This window comes from Lemur catta, chromosome 11 (genome assembly GCF_020740605.2).
Source record: "Lemur catta isolate mLemCat1 chromosome 11, mLemCat1.pri, whole genome shotgun sequence".
NCBI classification, from domain to species: domain Eukaryota; kingdom Metazoa; phylum Chordata; class Mammalia; order Primates; family Lemuridae; genus Lemur; species Lemur catta.
Window position 1 is genome coordinate 26,179,626 of NC_059138.1, and position 14,269 is coordinate 26,193,894.

The 14,269-nt window shown below is 36.3% G+C and overlaps 1 protein-coding gene across 2 annotated transcripts in view; it reads right to left on the reverse strand.

The window, feature by feature from the left end:
* Window positions 1-14,269, reverse strand: part of CPED1 (cadherin like and PC-esterase domain containing 1) — a 265,832-nt gene that overhangs the window by 169,414 nt on the left and 82,149 nt on the right. The window lies entirely within an intron of this gene.

Below are 14,269 nucleotides of genomic sequence, written 5' to 3' on the forward strand. Positions count from 1 at the left end.
TCCTGACAATACAATACTCACATGCTAAAGTATGTCATGCTTTATACCCTTGAAATCTCAACAATATACTTTTATTATCTTTTAAAATATTAATTATTGAGTTTTTAAGTGTGTAAAAACAAAGAACAACAATAATGACTTATTTAAGAACACTCATATTGATGTTCAAAACACAAAAGTATTGCACGTACAGTTACAGAGAAATCAAATTTTACAGAAAGCTATCAAGTGAACAGAAAAAAACATCCTCTAATCCATCCCCATCTAAGTCCTCTCCCCATCAAAAACCAATGCTTACATATCAACTTTTGAAATCTAGATAAGCACATTGGGTCAGATGCATATGCTTCTTAAATATGAAAATTGATATAATTAATATAAATATCAATGTCTCTGCATAAACCTATATATGTAGGTATTTCTATTTCTTAAATTATCCAAAAGACACATCACAATAGTCTGTGTCTGGCTTATTTGCCTACTAATCCATCCTGGAGTCCTTTCCGTATCAGCATGTTCGGAATTACTCCATACATACATTTTAATGCTTAGGGTGTTCCATTAAATGAATACACATTTGACTTAGCTATTCTCTATTGTTATGTATTTAGATTATTCTCGTAATGTTTTTCTTTTGATATTTCAAAACTACTGCAATGAACACTCTTATACATCTATTTTGGTGTACTTTTACAAGCTTATCTAGGGGCAGATTCTTATTGGTATGTGTAATTGCCAGGTCAATGGCAAATGCACTGTAAATTTGTTAGACATTACCAAATTGCCTTCCAAAAAGGTTGCCCTAATTGCCACTCTCTCCAACAGTGTTTGAGAGTTGTTGTTTCCTTACTCCCAGGTCACAGTGCTTTATTTTTTAATTATATAATTTATCTAGCTCTCAAAATGGAACAAAGCCTTTAAATTATTTTTCCCCTTTGTGCACATTTCATCAATACTAGCATAGTCTAATTTAAAACACTTCACACTCTTAAGTAAAAGTCAGCAGAAGTCAAGCTGTTCAATGTATTCCCATATCTCATTATTTAGCACAGTGCACTCGTGCTCCAAAAATGATAACTTATGTGTAAGGCTTCTCTATTAATGAAGTTCTAATACATCATAATAAAGGAAATATTCAAACTGCTTTGTTTTTGGAGGTGACAAATGAAAAATCATTAAGTTAATTTCTTTTCTTGGGAATCAAAACTTTTAAAAAGTTGAAATGTTTATATAACCCTTTAAATTTGCGGTAAGAAAAATAAGTGCTCTTAGTTAAAACGTCACCAAATAGACTTACGTTTTTAGAATTTATTATAGGAAAAATTTTGTTTCTCCAGAGGAGCTGATTTGTAGCCTTCTTTTGTATAATGTGAAAACAGTATAATTTACTCTGATTTCTCTTTTACCTTGCTGCCAAAAAGCACAGCATCAATTGGAAGCCAAACACAGTTGACTTTGAAGAAGCTAGATATAATAAGTGTTTTGCCAGGGTAGTATCTCAATGGTTCTGAGGAAGTAGTCGAAAAACATGTCAAAAGAATAACCAATTTTATGTCACTTTTTCCTGGTTTAGTTCAAATAGAGGAGCCTATTACATGAAATTGAAGGAGTCCAATGCAGGAATTGCCAAGAATATGTCAGATTTTCATTTCAATCCCTGAAACCGTGGTTGAACAATGGAATTGAAAATTGATTTAAGTAATTTTACCCTTATTTGTACATTCATACATACATCAATAAATTCTAGACTTCCCATTGTACTACTCTTGGCTTGGAAGTTACTTTTTATGATTTTAAAAATTAAGAAAAATAATCTCTGTAATTAGCTGTCCCTTAACATCTGAAATCATTCTCATTTCATTTGATTACAGCCAAAAATTAGAAATAAACCCCATTAATAGCTTAAAAAGCTGCACCTGCATTTTATGGGACTTGTATAAATAATTATTAAAACTTTGAAGCATACTAGGTTATTATTTAACAGAATCAAAGATTTGTCTATAGTAACTCTTTCTTGTACCTTTCATCTGGCATTTCCATTGGGGGCTCTCTCAATAGGCTAATCCACATGTTTTGTAATCCTATTCCCTTTCTTTCTTAACCCACCCATATACTCAAAGAGCCTAGAAATCTCCTACAGTGTTAAAACTGGCTTCTGATTTTGGAAGGAATTTGGGAGATGAGGCTCCATGACACAGATAGTCTTCCAAATAGCCTTCTAATTCATTAACAGGTACTTGTTAAAAATTTTAGAAAGTAATTAAATATGAAGGGCCTAGCATGACTCTAATTTAGGGCTTTCCTGCTCCACAATATGAAGACGGAATGGATAATAGATTAAGACGTGAAATATGATATGGCAAAGGTTGCTGTAGTTTTATTTGTTGACTACTCTTAGCTTATTTTAGAGAGTGCTGAAGCCTGTAACTTTTCTGATCACCTTGAGTAAAAGTGAACAATTTGTTAGGGATGCATGAAGACTGCTTTTCTCATGCCTTTTAATATCTGGTTGGCTAGGTACTGAGTTCCTGCTTACCGGGGTGCAGCTTTATGAAAAGGATAATTCAACCAGAACCAGGAGACCTGGGCTTTCATTTTGGTTCTTCCAAACCAAAAATTAATGGGCTTGTGACATTGTCAAGGAGCCTTCTACAATCCAGAATGTGATTCCCATGAATCTTCCGAACTTTCCACACCACTGAGCACTATACGCTATGCTGACATAAAACATGCGCTCAGTAAATGTTTGTTCTAGCAATGAACTCATTTGGGGGGGTTAAGCCAACTTGTGGTTAGAGAACAAAATGGTATTCTAATGAATTAAAAAAAAAGATTTTATTTGGTTACTTCTTTCCCTTCTATGTGGCACATAATTACATACACCACAGTCAAAGACTAAACACTGGAAAACACTTGAACTAGCAAAGATTAGCTGCCAACTTTTATATTGCATTTGATTTAATGTTTTTCCCCATAGCTAATAATTAATAGGAAAGTAAAAGTATAATTATATTTCACAAATGCTTGAATATTGTCTTGCATTTTCATATTAGAAAACTAAAGTTAGCCAATATTTTCTTATTTTAAAATTACAGGTGAAGATAGAAGGCCTCACTTAGTAACTATTAGTTTTGATAAGTACAAAACTTTTGTGGGTATATTATTTTAATAATTATTCCTCTTACCTGAGGGCATTTAAAAGTCATAGTACTTAGGTTGCAGGTATAAAAAGTATGCATATAATCTCAGAACTTACATGTGTAGCACATATCAATCAATATATGCACAAACTAAAATCATAGCCAGGACATAGCTCTACAAGTCAGGGCCCTGGTAGAAAGTGAATGGATGGCAGAGTCAAAGGTAACTGAAGAGACTATTAACTAAGAGACTACTAAAGAAGTGACTGTTAACAAACACATGGGTAGAGTTAAGGACGATCAACAAGGGGTAGTGAAGCTTCTCAGGGCTGACAAAATGGGAAGCTCTTACCACCCCTATCCTAGGAAGAAGTTTCCAGAACTGAGCAAAAGGCATAGCTGTAGGAAAGGCTACCAAGAAAGAGCTATGGCTACAGGCAGAGGAACACAGCCACTCTCAAGCCAGGGTCTAGCAAGGAAGGAGCCAGGGAATAAATATCCCAATGTTCTCTCCTCTTGTGCACGATCTCTTTCCAGAAGCCAGAGGACGAGGAAGCCCTGTCGGCGCAGTCTGTGGGGGACAGCTCCCTGGAGAAGGGTCTAGAGTGAGACTAGAAGGCCAGATGGAGAATATACAGCACAAACACTACACAGTACTTGGAAAACACAAGTTTTGGCCCTAATCTTCCCCTTACTAGCCACATGTCCTGGAGAAACAAAACAAACAATTGTATGAGGGTGTGTGTGCACACATACAGAAAAACAGAGCAAAATACTAGCTTTGATCTCAATTAAGAGCATTTGCATGTGGCAGCAGTGGCTGGCTTTGGCTGAACCATATAAAATTGCCTTTTGTTACTTAAAAAGATGGTTGAATATCAATCAAATACCAGCAATTTCATAATGTTCAACCTAATATTTCTTTTACTACACCATGGTGCCTGTGGAGGGGAAGCAGGAGTGTATATACACACTGCTGAGAAAGAAGGTTCCAGTGGCTAGAATGTCTGTGAGTGGAAATGACAAAAGGGTGACCTTGAAATCACCCAGTGAGTATTTGGCATGTGCTTCGAAAGCCCGAGGTCTGCCAATTCCTAGAAAAGAACAAGTACCCTCATCTCTGAGTTTGTTTCCTCCTGTGTATAATAATGAAAAAGCACAGTGGGTACTAAACAAATATTTGTTGAATGAATAACTAGATAGTGTCTAAGGCCTTTTACAGTCCTAATTTTCTGTGATCCTAGGTGCAAAGTTATAATTTTTATTATATGCTATGTACGACCTAATGGAGAAGAGAAGTGGCAAGGGTCCAAAGGCCAGAGTTGTAATGCAGTTCCTCTGTGAATCTGGAATGTTCCAGCAATTATGAGTGCTCCGTAGGGTTGACCAGCTGCTGTTTTTATTTGCATGAGGTCCAATAAGCCTTGTGGAGAGAGGCTGTAGCTGAACCCTCGTTAAGCTCCCACTCTCTGAAAGAGTATTTGGGGAACATCATCCACCCTTTGACCTTTTAAGTCATGTACAAAATGGTGAGAAAACATATGCCGAGATAGAGTCAAGTTCCCAAGATTGATCGCTCATTGGCAGTTAGAGGGGAGGAGCTGTTTTGAGTGCATCAAAGGGTATTGTCAGTTCACTGGACTGAAACTCTATGAGGGCAGGGATTATGCATTTTTTTTTCCTCCATTAAATGTCTGGTGCCAAGTGCAGGCTGACACTTTAAATAAATCCACGCTTAATAAGTGAGCTCTGATTTCTTTTTACCCAAATAACCAGAGATATGTGCAGAAATGAAAATAATAAGCAAGCCAAGTGCCAAGCAGCTTTGCTAGAGTTGTCTAGTGTAAACTCACTGTTCAGACCTGGGAAATGCATGTAACATGGGCAGGGATTAGTTTTCTCTCCCACTGCAATGTGGTGCTTGTTGGATTGGCGTGGTATAGTAGGACGTTGCAACAACAGCACCACAGCAGCCCCAGTAAGGTATCAACAACCTAGAGATGAACTATCCAAGGCCAAGAGGCCTAATATTGGCAAAGCCCCTGGAACCCACGGTGAGCACAGGAAGCCACGGGAGACAATGTCACCAGCCAACAGCCAAGAGGAAGGCTTCCCCTGCAGGACATCCTGAAAGGGAGGAGTCTGGGTGCCCAGATTTCATTTGTTTTACCAAAAGGACTGCACTTGGGCCTGAGAAGACATGAGTGAAACCAATAAAGACATATATTCTACTTTGTCCAGCACATTGTAAATAATTGCTAATCAATATTTTTTAAAAAAATATTTTACAAATAATATTATAAATAACATTTATTTAAAATACGAATTCCTGTCTATTAATGAGTCTATTCATAGGTGACCATGAGTCAATTCCCTTGCTTTTCTAAGTTCAGTATCTTTATCTGGAAAATGAGAATAATAGTAATTGTAATAACAGTAATAAGAAGAAGAACCTACCTTATATGGATGCTGACAGAAATTCCCTTAGAATGCTTTGCAAATCATTTTCATATATTAAATGTTTAAAAAGCATTAAGTAGCTACTACTTGTAGTAGTTTAATATAATTGTTTTCTATAACCTTGAAATCCTGTTTCTAACTTTGGAAACTTCAAAATGTAGCAAAAATGTTATTTGTTTTGAGTTTATTTAACATTAAGAGGTTCCCAACACTACTCACTATTACATAAATTCCATTAAATTCTCCTGTATGTCATTCTTAAATATCTGGTATTTGACATTAGTCTCTTAAGAACAAGACCAAAATAAAACAAAGATCTTTACCAAATGGCCTGTAAAGACACAATCTGTTTTTTGTAATTTTCCTCAAGTTTAGCATTGCTGTATCCCCGAAAAGTAATTCATTTCCTATTCACTTATTTAAAGGAATTCCCTACTAGGTTTCTGTGGATGGAATAAGCCTAGGACTTACTCCTGTTACTGCACTATTTAAGTCTGTTCCTTTTAATTTTATACAGAGGGAGACTTCTTTGCAAGCAACCAACACAAATTAAAACAGAACTAGCTCTTAGTCAACAGATTTATGACACAGACAAAACTCCATGGGCTATTTCAGACCTACGCTTGAGCTTAAATAATATAATTTGAGGATCTGTATACTCTAAACGCATCAATTTTTTAATAAATTTTTACTTTTATTTTATGCAAACAGCATTGGCCAGAGTATCTTTGAAAGAATGGAAATAGCAAACACATAAAGGTATTATTAGTACATAATTCTAGCCTTAAGCCAGGCAACTCATAATTTATTCCTCAAGATATGACATTATTATATTACTACCTATGTGTCTTTGACAAAATATTTTATTCTCTATGGTTTCAGAATAACCTTCATATGTTGTTACCATAGAAGGGCACATCAAACCACAAATACAAATAGCATGGTATTTCAATAAAGTACTCTTTGGGGGAAAATAATAACTGTAACTTTGTTATAGGAAATGAGATGCATTTCATATCTCAATGGAAGTGGGGACACAATTTGACCCATAAAAATGACCAGATCAATGACATAGCAATGTGCTTTAAAGGCATAGTAATTGTATAAAATTTCCACCAACTAACCAATCAATCAAATTCTTACTGAGTGCTCAGTAAATGCAAGCCATGAATGCTCTCCTTTCTGTTCTTTTTCAGTGGAAGTGTCAAAGTCATGCAATTCTACAAAAACAATTTTCCCCATGGACTACTCTATGTTTTGACCATGACAACATAAGAACCTTGAGTTCTGCTCATTTTCCTTGGTAATAAAAGCTATGTCTAGACTACTACTTCAATTTTCTTGCCCTATGATTTCACTGCAATGACCAAACAGCATGAAAGATTGTTTTATTACTTTATGGCAGCTTAATTTTCTTCTGATGTTTTTCTCCATGAATTTTCCAGGGGAAAGGAAAAATGCTTGACTATTTCAGAAGACCAAAGATGAATAATTTGGTATAAATTAATGAGCATAATTAATAACAATTTAAAACACAACCTCCAACAAATATTAATGCATACAGTGAGACAAATACGATAATAGAATGGCTGCCTAAGCCCACCACTGTGGAAATCAGTTAATCACTTCGTTAATATTAAACTATTTTTTCAGGAACATTTTCTGGAGTAAACCATAAAATATTATTGATGCAATTTATATCAGAATAATTAACGACTTACTAGAACTCTGTAACAGTGATTCCAAATTCTTTTAAGTATATTCAAGTCAATCCTAATTTAAATGTAAGACACAAACACTAGGGTTCATTGCCTCAATTTAAATGAAACCATGCATTAACATAGCTCTTCTTTAATGGCAATTTCACAGGCCAATTCTACCTTCAATTTTTGCCCTGTACTTTTTGTATCATAAAATGTACACAGTATTATTTCCATCTATTTACTTCTCTACTACATTATTTATGAGTAAATGTATTATATGTGTACCAAGTACATATTTAAAATATAAGAATTTTCATAATATATGACTCCCACAGTGAGGTAAGAATCTAGAACATGTAGAGAGGTAAGAGCCAATTGCCAGAATGAAATCTACTCAGGGTTAGAGATCCAAATGCCAGAAATAAGTCAGGAACATGGAAATATGTCAGAAAAGATTTTTGGTTAGGAGACTGAGCAAACATATTCTTACTGAACCATTTTGTCCTCAAGCTGTTTCCCTCCAGTTTCCCAGAGATAGGATTGGAACCTGCTGGGAGTCAGATGTTAGCTGAGCAGAATCATACCACAAGGGTCCACTCCTAATAGATGAGGATACCTAGCATGAGTCAGGAGTCAGGCAGAACCTGACAGGAGTTTCCAAAACCATGTCTCAACTTTCAACCTTAGCTGGTTACGCCAATCATTAGCCAAGTACATCTGACCTATTTTATATCTTGTACATGATTAAAAAATTGACCAATAATTGAGTTAACCAAGAATTGAGTCAGAAGGGGAGGGGTATCCGAAGTGTTAAAAATTGCTGATCTTTAAAGATGTCAATTAGATAATTAAATTTTTTAGTTATTTTTTCCCATTTTCGTCTGTATTTTAACCTCTTAGGTTAACCTGTTTCTTTTCTACATAGAATTTACGCCAGGAAATTACATTCAAATGACTATTTCTATAAGGATATTCTCCAAATTTTACTCAGACAGCTCTCATCTTTTGTACTGCCAAGATACGCATGCTTTTAGCATATATATATATAAATATATTTAATACTTATTTATGAATTATTTTCCAGAGATTTAACACACCCTAACCCATGCTTTAGAGTTTTGACATCAGCACATTGTCTCAGTTAACACCACTTGTTTGCATGACTCTGTAGAGCAAGCCTGGACTTGAAGTTCCTGTTCTAAATGGCTACTTAGAGCCTTAGAAGAGGTGGATGGTGGATAAGAAGTCATTTATATCTTGCTATTTCCTACCAAATACATTAAATATCTTAGAGAAGATAATTTTGTGGCACCCAATAATGTCTCAGTCATTTTCAATAAATTAAGGATGTGTAGTGATTGCTTTAAAAATCTTGCAAGTTCTGGCATCATTCAGGATCTCAAAGTCATGAGATGGCAACTCAAACTCTTTGTTATATTAATATTTTGGCTTTGTAGACCCAGTCCATTGAAGCTGAATTTAAAGGATTGAATTGTAAGTAGTGGAAAGCATTCAAGCTAGCTTTAAATCTAAAGGGGAAATTATTGGGTAACAGTGAAAAAATGTCAAAGTACAGGGTTCCCCTTCTTCCTTCTCCTAAGAAAGAAGGGTACATGCTTATTTGGGAACCAAGTGTTTGTTATGTTGTTTGGAGTAATGGGAAAAAATAAATTGATTTATTAATCTAAATAAGTGAGTTAGACAGAGAGGAGTGGATAAGGAGACCAATGGAGAGAGAGGTTGGACAGGATGGTGTTTTGGTGAGCTAGAGGGAGTTGCTTAGGGAGAGAAGAGGATTATAAAAATAGAATTTGGCAGAAATTGTATCATGTGTTGAGGAAGGGTAATCCTCCCTTTGCTGCCATTTTGTCTGAAACCCACCCCATCAAAAAAATATTTTAAAATTTAAACTACTCTACAAGGCTTTTGGAATTAGAGATGTTGTTAGTGTTGTGGGGGCTAATTTGTTTATTTATGTGTTCACTTAACACAACATAATGCTCAGCTTTCTCTCTAAGGGGTCATTTTTGCCTAGGTCCCCTGCCAGACTCAATCCCTGGTGGCTGGGGTCAGGTTCCATGGCCCAAATTGGCTGCCCGGGGTAGCCAGTGAAGAGGGGTCACTGGTAGCAGAGCAAGATTAGATTTTGAGAAAAAGTACATGCAGTTTCTATTAGGAAAGAGGGTGAAAAGAGTGTTCATTCAATTTCATGGGTCTAGAGTGAAAAGTGGCAGAAGTTCATGGCCACCATTATCCATCAAATGATTTGCCAATTCAAGTTTTCAGCACTGTACTTCAGAACTGCTCACCTAGTTTCCAGCTTACAGCTCCCGCTCATTTCTCTGAGTGTGTTGCTCTTTACTCAGCATTTTCTTCTATCACCTAAATCTGGCTTTTCTCTCCCAAATCACTTTAAAAATTCACAGTATCCATTAGTCCCAGGAACTTGAGTTGACATTAGGGCACATGCTTCTGACTAGAAATACTCAAAATCAACATAACTTTTTTGTGGTTTTTGTTTGTTTGTTTGTTTCCAGTTTTGCTTTCTCTCATGAGCCATATTCTATATAATTTAGGGTGTTTCACCCACAAACAGCTTAAAATGTTTTTTTAATAGTTTATGAACAACAAATACCTTATTGAAATGTGTCCAATAGGTAAAGTTTCCCTTAAGTTTGAATTCATAGCACACAAAAGACATTTGTCATTTTGCTCTTGGCACATGCGTAGATGTACCAACAAATCATGTAATTGGAAAATTTTAAATATTTTATTCTGGGTGGTATCTTTGTTTTTTATAGCCTGCTACAAATATGGTTTAAAGTTCTTTCCCTTAAATGACACAAAACTATTCTAAAATTGGCTGTGGACTGACCTACCCAGGACTGAGAAGGAATCTAGAAACAGAAACATTACAAACTAAAATTAGCTGCGGACTGACCTACACAGGACTGAGAAGGAATCTAGAAACAGAAACATTACAAAATACTAAGCTGAAGAAGATAAACTAGACATAACCAGTTTACTTAACCATGACATCTTTCTCGGTTCCTTCTTAACTCTGTATTTAGATTGAAAGTAAACTTTCCTGCTTCTGCAATATTTGGAACACAACGATATAAACTGTTACGGCTTTATATTTGAAGGATAAATACAGCCTTGTATCCAAATTCTGTTCAAGAGAAATATTTCAGGTCCAGTTGTGACATTGCTAGAACTCAGTGATATTAAACATACCATGACAACAGCCCACCCCCACCCCAAAATAGAAAAAGATAGCAAAGACACCTGGGTTGTTTTTTTTTTTTTTTGATGTTCTTTTAAACCCTATGGTCAATGAGAGATGACCAGATGTTATCTGGTAAGTATGTATCAGTGTAGTGGACTTTAGTGTGAAACTAATCCATGTTCAACAAAGAGTCCGCTATGCCTAGCCTGGCAAAACTGTGAGTGACACCTAATAGTAAGGAATTTATCTTAAAGAAAAAAGAGGTGGATGGCAAGAGAAGTCCAAGGATAACAGGTTGACATGAAAGATGAGGGCAACTCATTGTTCTTATATTCCATAGGCTCAGCTTCCAGTCCAGGTTTTAGGCCAAAAGCTAAAACAATACTAAAAAAATTTTTTTTCAAATTATCTGTGAGAGGTGGAGAGTATAACATTACATACAACAGAAAAAATAATAAAATAAGGAAGGATTTTGCCTACTGAAGTGAAGAAACCAATTTAGTTTTGACTTATTCAGGCTTCAGAAAACACAAAGGGATTTCCAGGCCGTGGGCAGGACAGTGACTAGTACAACAGGGTGTGACAGCAACAGTTTCGGCAGCAACGGGGGAGAAGCAGGTGCAGCGAGAGCCTCGGTGTCCCCGACACTGTGCACGGCGCCTGTCCCCAACACTGTGCATGGCACCTGTCCCCAACACTGTGCATGGTACCGCAGCACAGACACAGCCAGGCACAGCCCATGTCTCCCCCACATGGAGCAGAGACAGAGGCTTTTGCCACCACGACCAGGGATATGCAGCATTTGACCACAGGGGACCTGGGCAGATGGTGAATGGAGGTCCCCAGTAGGAGAGGACTGCATTCATGAGCACATAGGCTATGCCCTCTAAGACAAAGGAGGCATTTGGGGGCATCACAATGATTACCAGTGGTACTGAAATTTAATAGATAAGGGACATAAATGTTAGATTTATGCCCTGTGTAGGCTAAATCTGATATTTCTTTGGAAGACACTGGTAAGGCATAAAGTCTAACATCTGTTTAAATGGTGAGGCTCCCATTCTCATTGTTCAGCATGTATACCACAACAGCTGTTGCATATCACCCTGTGCAACAACAAATTGTCCCCTGTCCCACATCACTTTTGAATGTCTCACTGGATATTGATGTGGATGAAAAGCCTGTTGGTAACTATCTGAACCTGGAGCTTGACTCAATGTTATATATAAACTCCAAGCATTTTACTCAGTTTAATACATACTGAATTTCGTAGAAATGTAATTCCATGGTCAAGCAAGAGAACGCTATGCTTTGTTTTGTTTGTGACATCCTTAAGAGTTGTTCATCATTTTGGAAAGATACATGAACACATCACCAATAGCAATGTGACCCATGGAATCTTAGTATTCCACTACAATAAAGCAGTACCCATCTGAATTTATAGCTCTCACATTCATGGTGATTCTAAAGATGAGTGGAAGCATTTGACTATTTCATTACACCCTCTGGTGTCATCATGCATAAACATTTACATATTGAAATACATGTTATGTTATAAATCTCCTTCCTCTTTTTTGTCCTTATATTATAGTTGGGGTATTATACTACTTTGTTGAAATTACATGAGTTAGGTGTATTATAGATATTTTACTCCAGATCAAGCAGTTGTCAATAAATATATTTGCTAGCAAAAGAGAATGTGGGGTCGGATAGGAATGGGAAGATTGCTTTAAGATGACCCAGAAGTTGTTAGTAGCAGGATTTTAAGGTGAAGGGGCCTGAAGATAGCAAGCACAGGTAGAGGTAGAGAAATATTTTTGTGATGATTTTAGGATCCAAGTTCTACTTCCAAGTTAGTGAGTTCTGAAAAATATGGGTCTCACCAAACTATATTAATGTAGTAGCTACTAATTATCAGCTAACGTATGGAGACACTTATTGAAAGAACAATCATAATATTTAACATTTATAAAGCATTCACTCTATTCCTTGTTTCAAGTACTTGAAATGTATTAATTCATTCTATCCTCTTAACAATCCTAAGGGACAGAGTTCTGATCATCCCTACATTATAGAAAGAAAACTGAAGCACAGAGAAGGTAAGAAACTTGCCCAGAGATGCTGAGCTCTTAAGTGATGATAGGCATGGGATTTATACACATACAATCTGGCTCTATCTGCACCTCCCCAGTATCCTACGACAGCTGTGCAATCAGATCAAAGCAAGTACTCATTTTGAAAACTATTTTCAAGAACCATTAATTCCACAGAAATCATATATTTCCCATAAAACATGATTTGGCTGTATTTGCATTCATTAATTCATATTTCCAGATTGGCGCTTTACAAGTTTGGCAGCACAATCAGTGAATTCTAAAGAATATCATAAACCCGCCTATGAAGGCCAGAAGAGCAGCTCCAAAAAGCCGGAACAACTAATTCTTGGCTTTTCCAAGTGGCCCAAGGTGGGGTCACTATCATTCCAGGGGTCCAGACCTAAGGCTGGTGGCTACACCCACAGCTGACTCATGCATGATCCCAGGCATATGACTGCAATATGAGGTTTGCATTGGTAAATTTTCTATGTTGCCTAGAAAGGTTGCAGATGGCTTGAGGAGTTGAGTCTGGAGTAGGCACATCAGAAAAGGGGTAACAGAAGGATGAGGAGGACCCTCAAGGATTGCCAGTGAGTGCTGAGGGTTGGAGCTTCTGATTCTCTCAGGGCTGGCAATTCCCTTCTGCTGCTGAGTGCCCTATCAAAACACTAAAACAACACAAGACAAAGACAAACAAACAATTTTCTGCCTGCAGCAATTGCACTTATGCATAAATATTAAGATAAATAAGAATTTAAAAGAATTATTTTAGTTGATGAAAGAATAATAATAAATCATAGCAGAATGGATAAACAAATTCAATTTTTCACTAGGCCCAGGTGTAACAGTTTTTTTTTAAATACTCCTTTCTTATTTTCTTGCATTATAAGACAGGCTTAAAATACAACATAGTAGTTTAAATTTATAGAATTACAGCATAGTGCTTTATATATAGATCTGCTGCTTTATAGCTGTGTATCCCAGAGGTCTTCAGAGCCTCCATTCATTCATCTAAAAAGAGCATGAACATACCTGCCCCATAGATGGTTATAGAGGGTGAAAAGAATGAAGTGTGTAAAGGGCTTGACACGGTGTCTAACATGATAAGTAAAAATCTTGTTAATATCTTAGGGTAACCTGTCTATAAAATAATCCTATGGCATAAATCAGAAAGCCCCACTATAATTATCTATAAAACAAGCCAAAAACTACTACTAATTCTGTTTGGTGACTGTACCCAACCTCTAGCACTAAGTCATACTTACTTGTCTGTTTCTTTCCAAAGCAGAAAGGCTCTAAAAAGCACGATATATACTGTTGTGACAGTTTTATGTCAATGTGGAAAACTGAAAACTTCATTCAATTTTCCCCTGCAAATCAATTCATGGATATCCAGAGTAATATAGACATAATCCCTTCTGTATTACTTTTATAGATTTATAATACATATTCTTTTATAAAACATTTTCATGACAACTCAATGAGGAAAGAATGGTCAGTATAATTGTTCCCATTTTATAAGCCTAGAAAAGAGGCACAAATGGACTAAGTACTTTCCCTAGAGTCACATAACTATATTTAGTAGGTGGAGAAAACTCAAATTGGGTTTCCTAATACCTGGGCCATAGCATTTCTGATTTC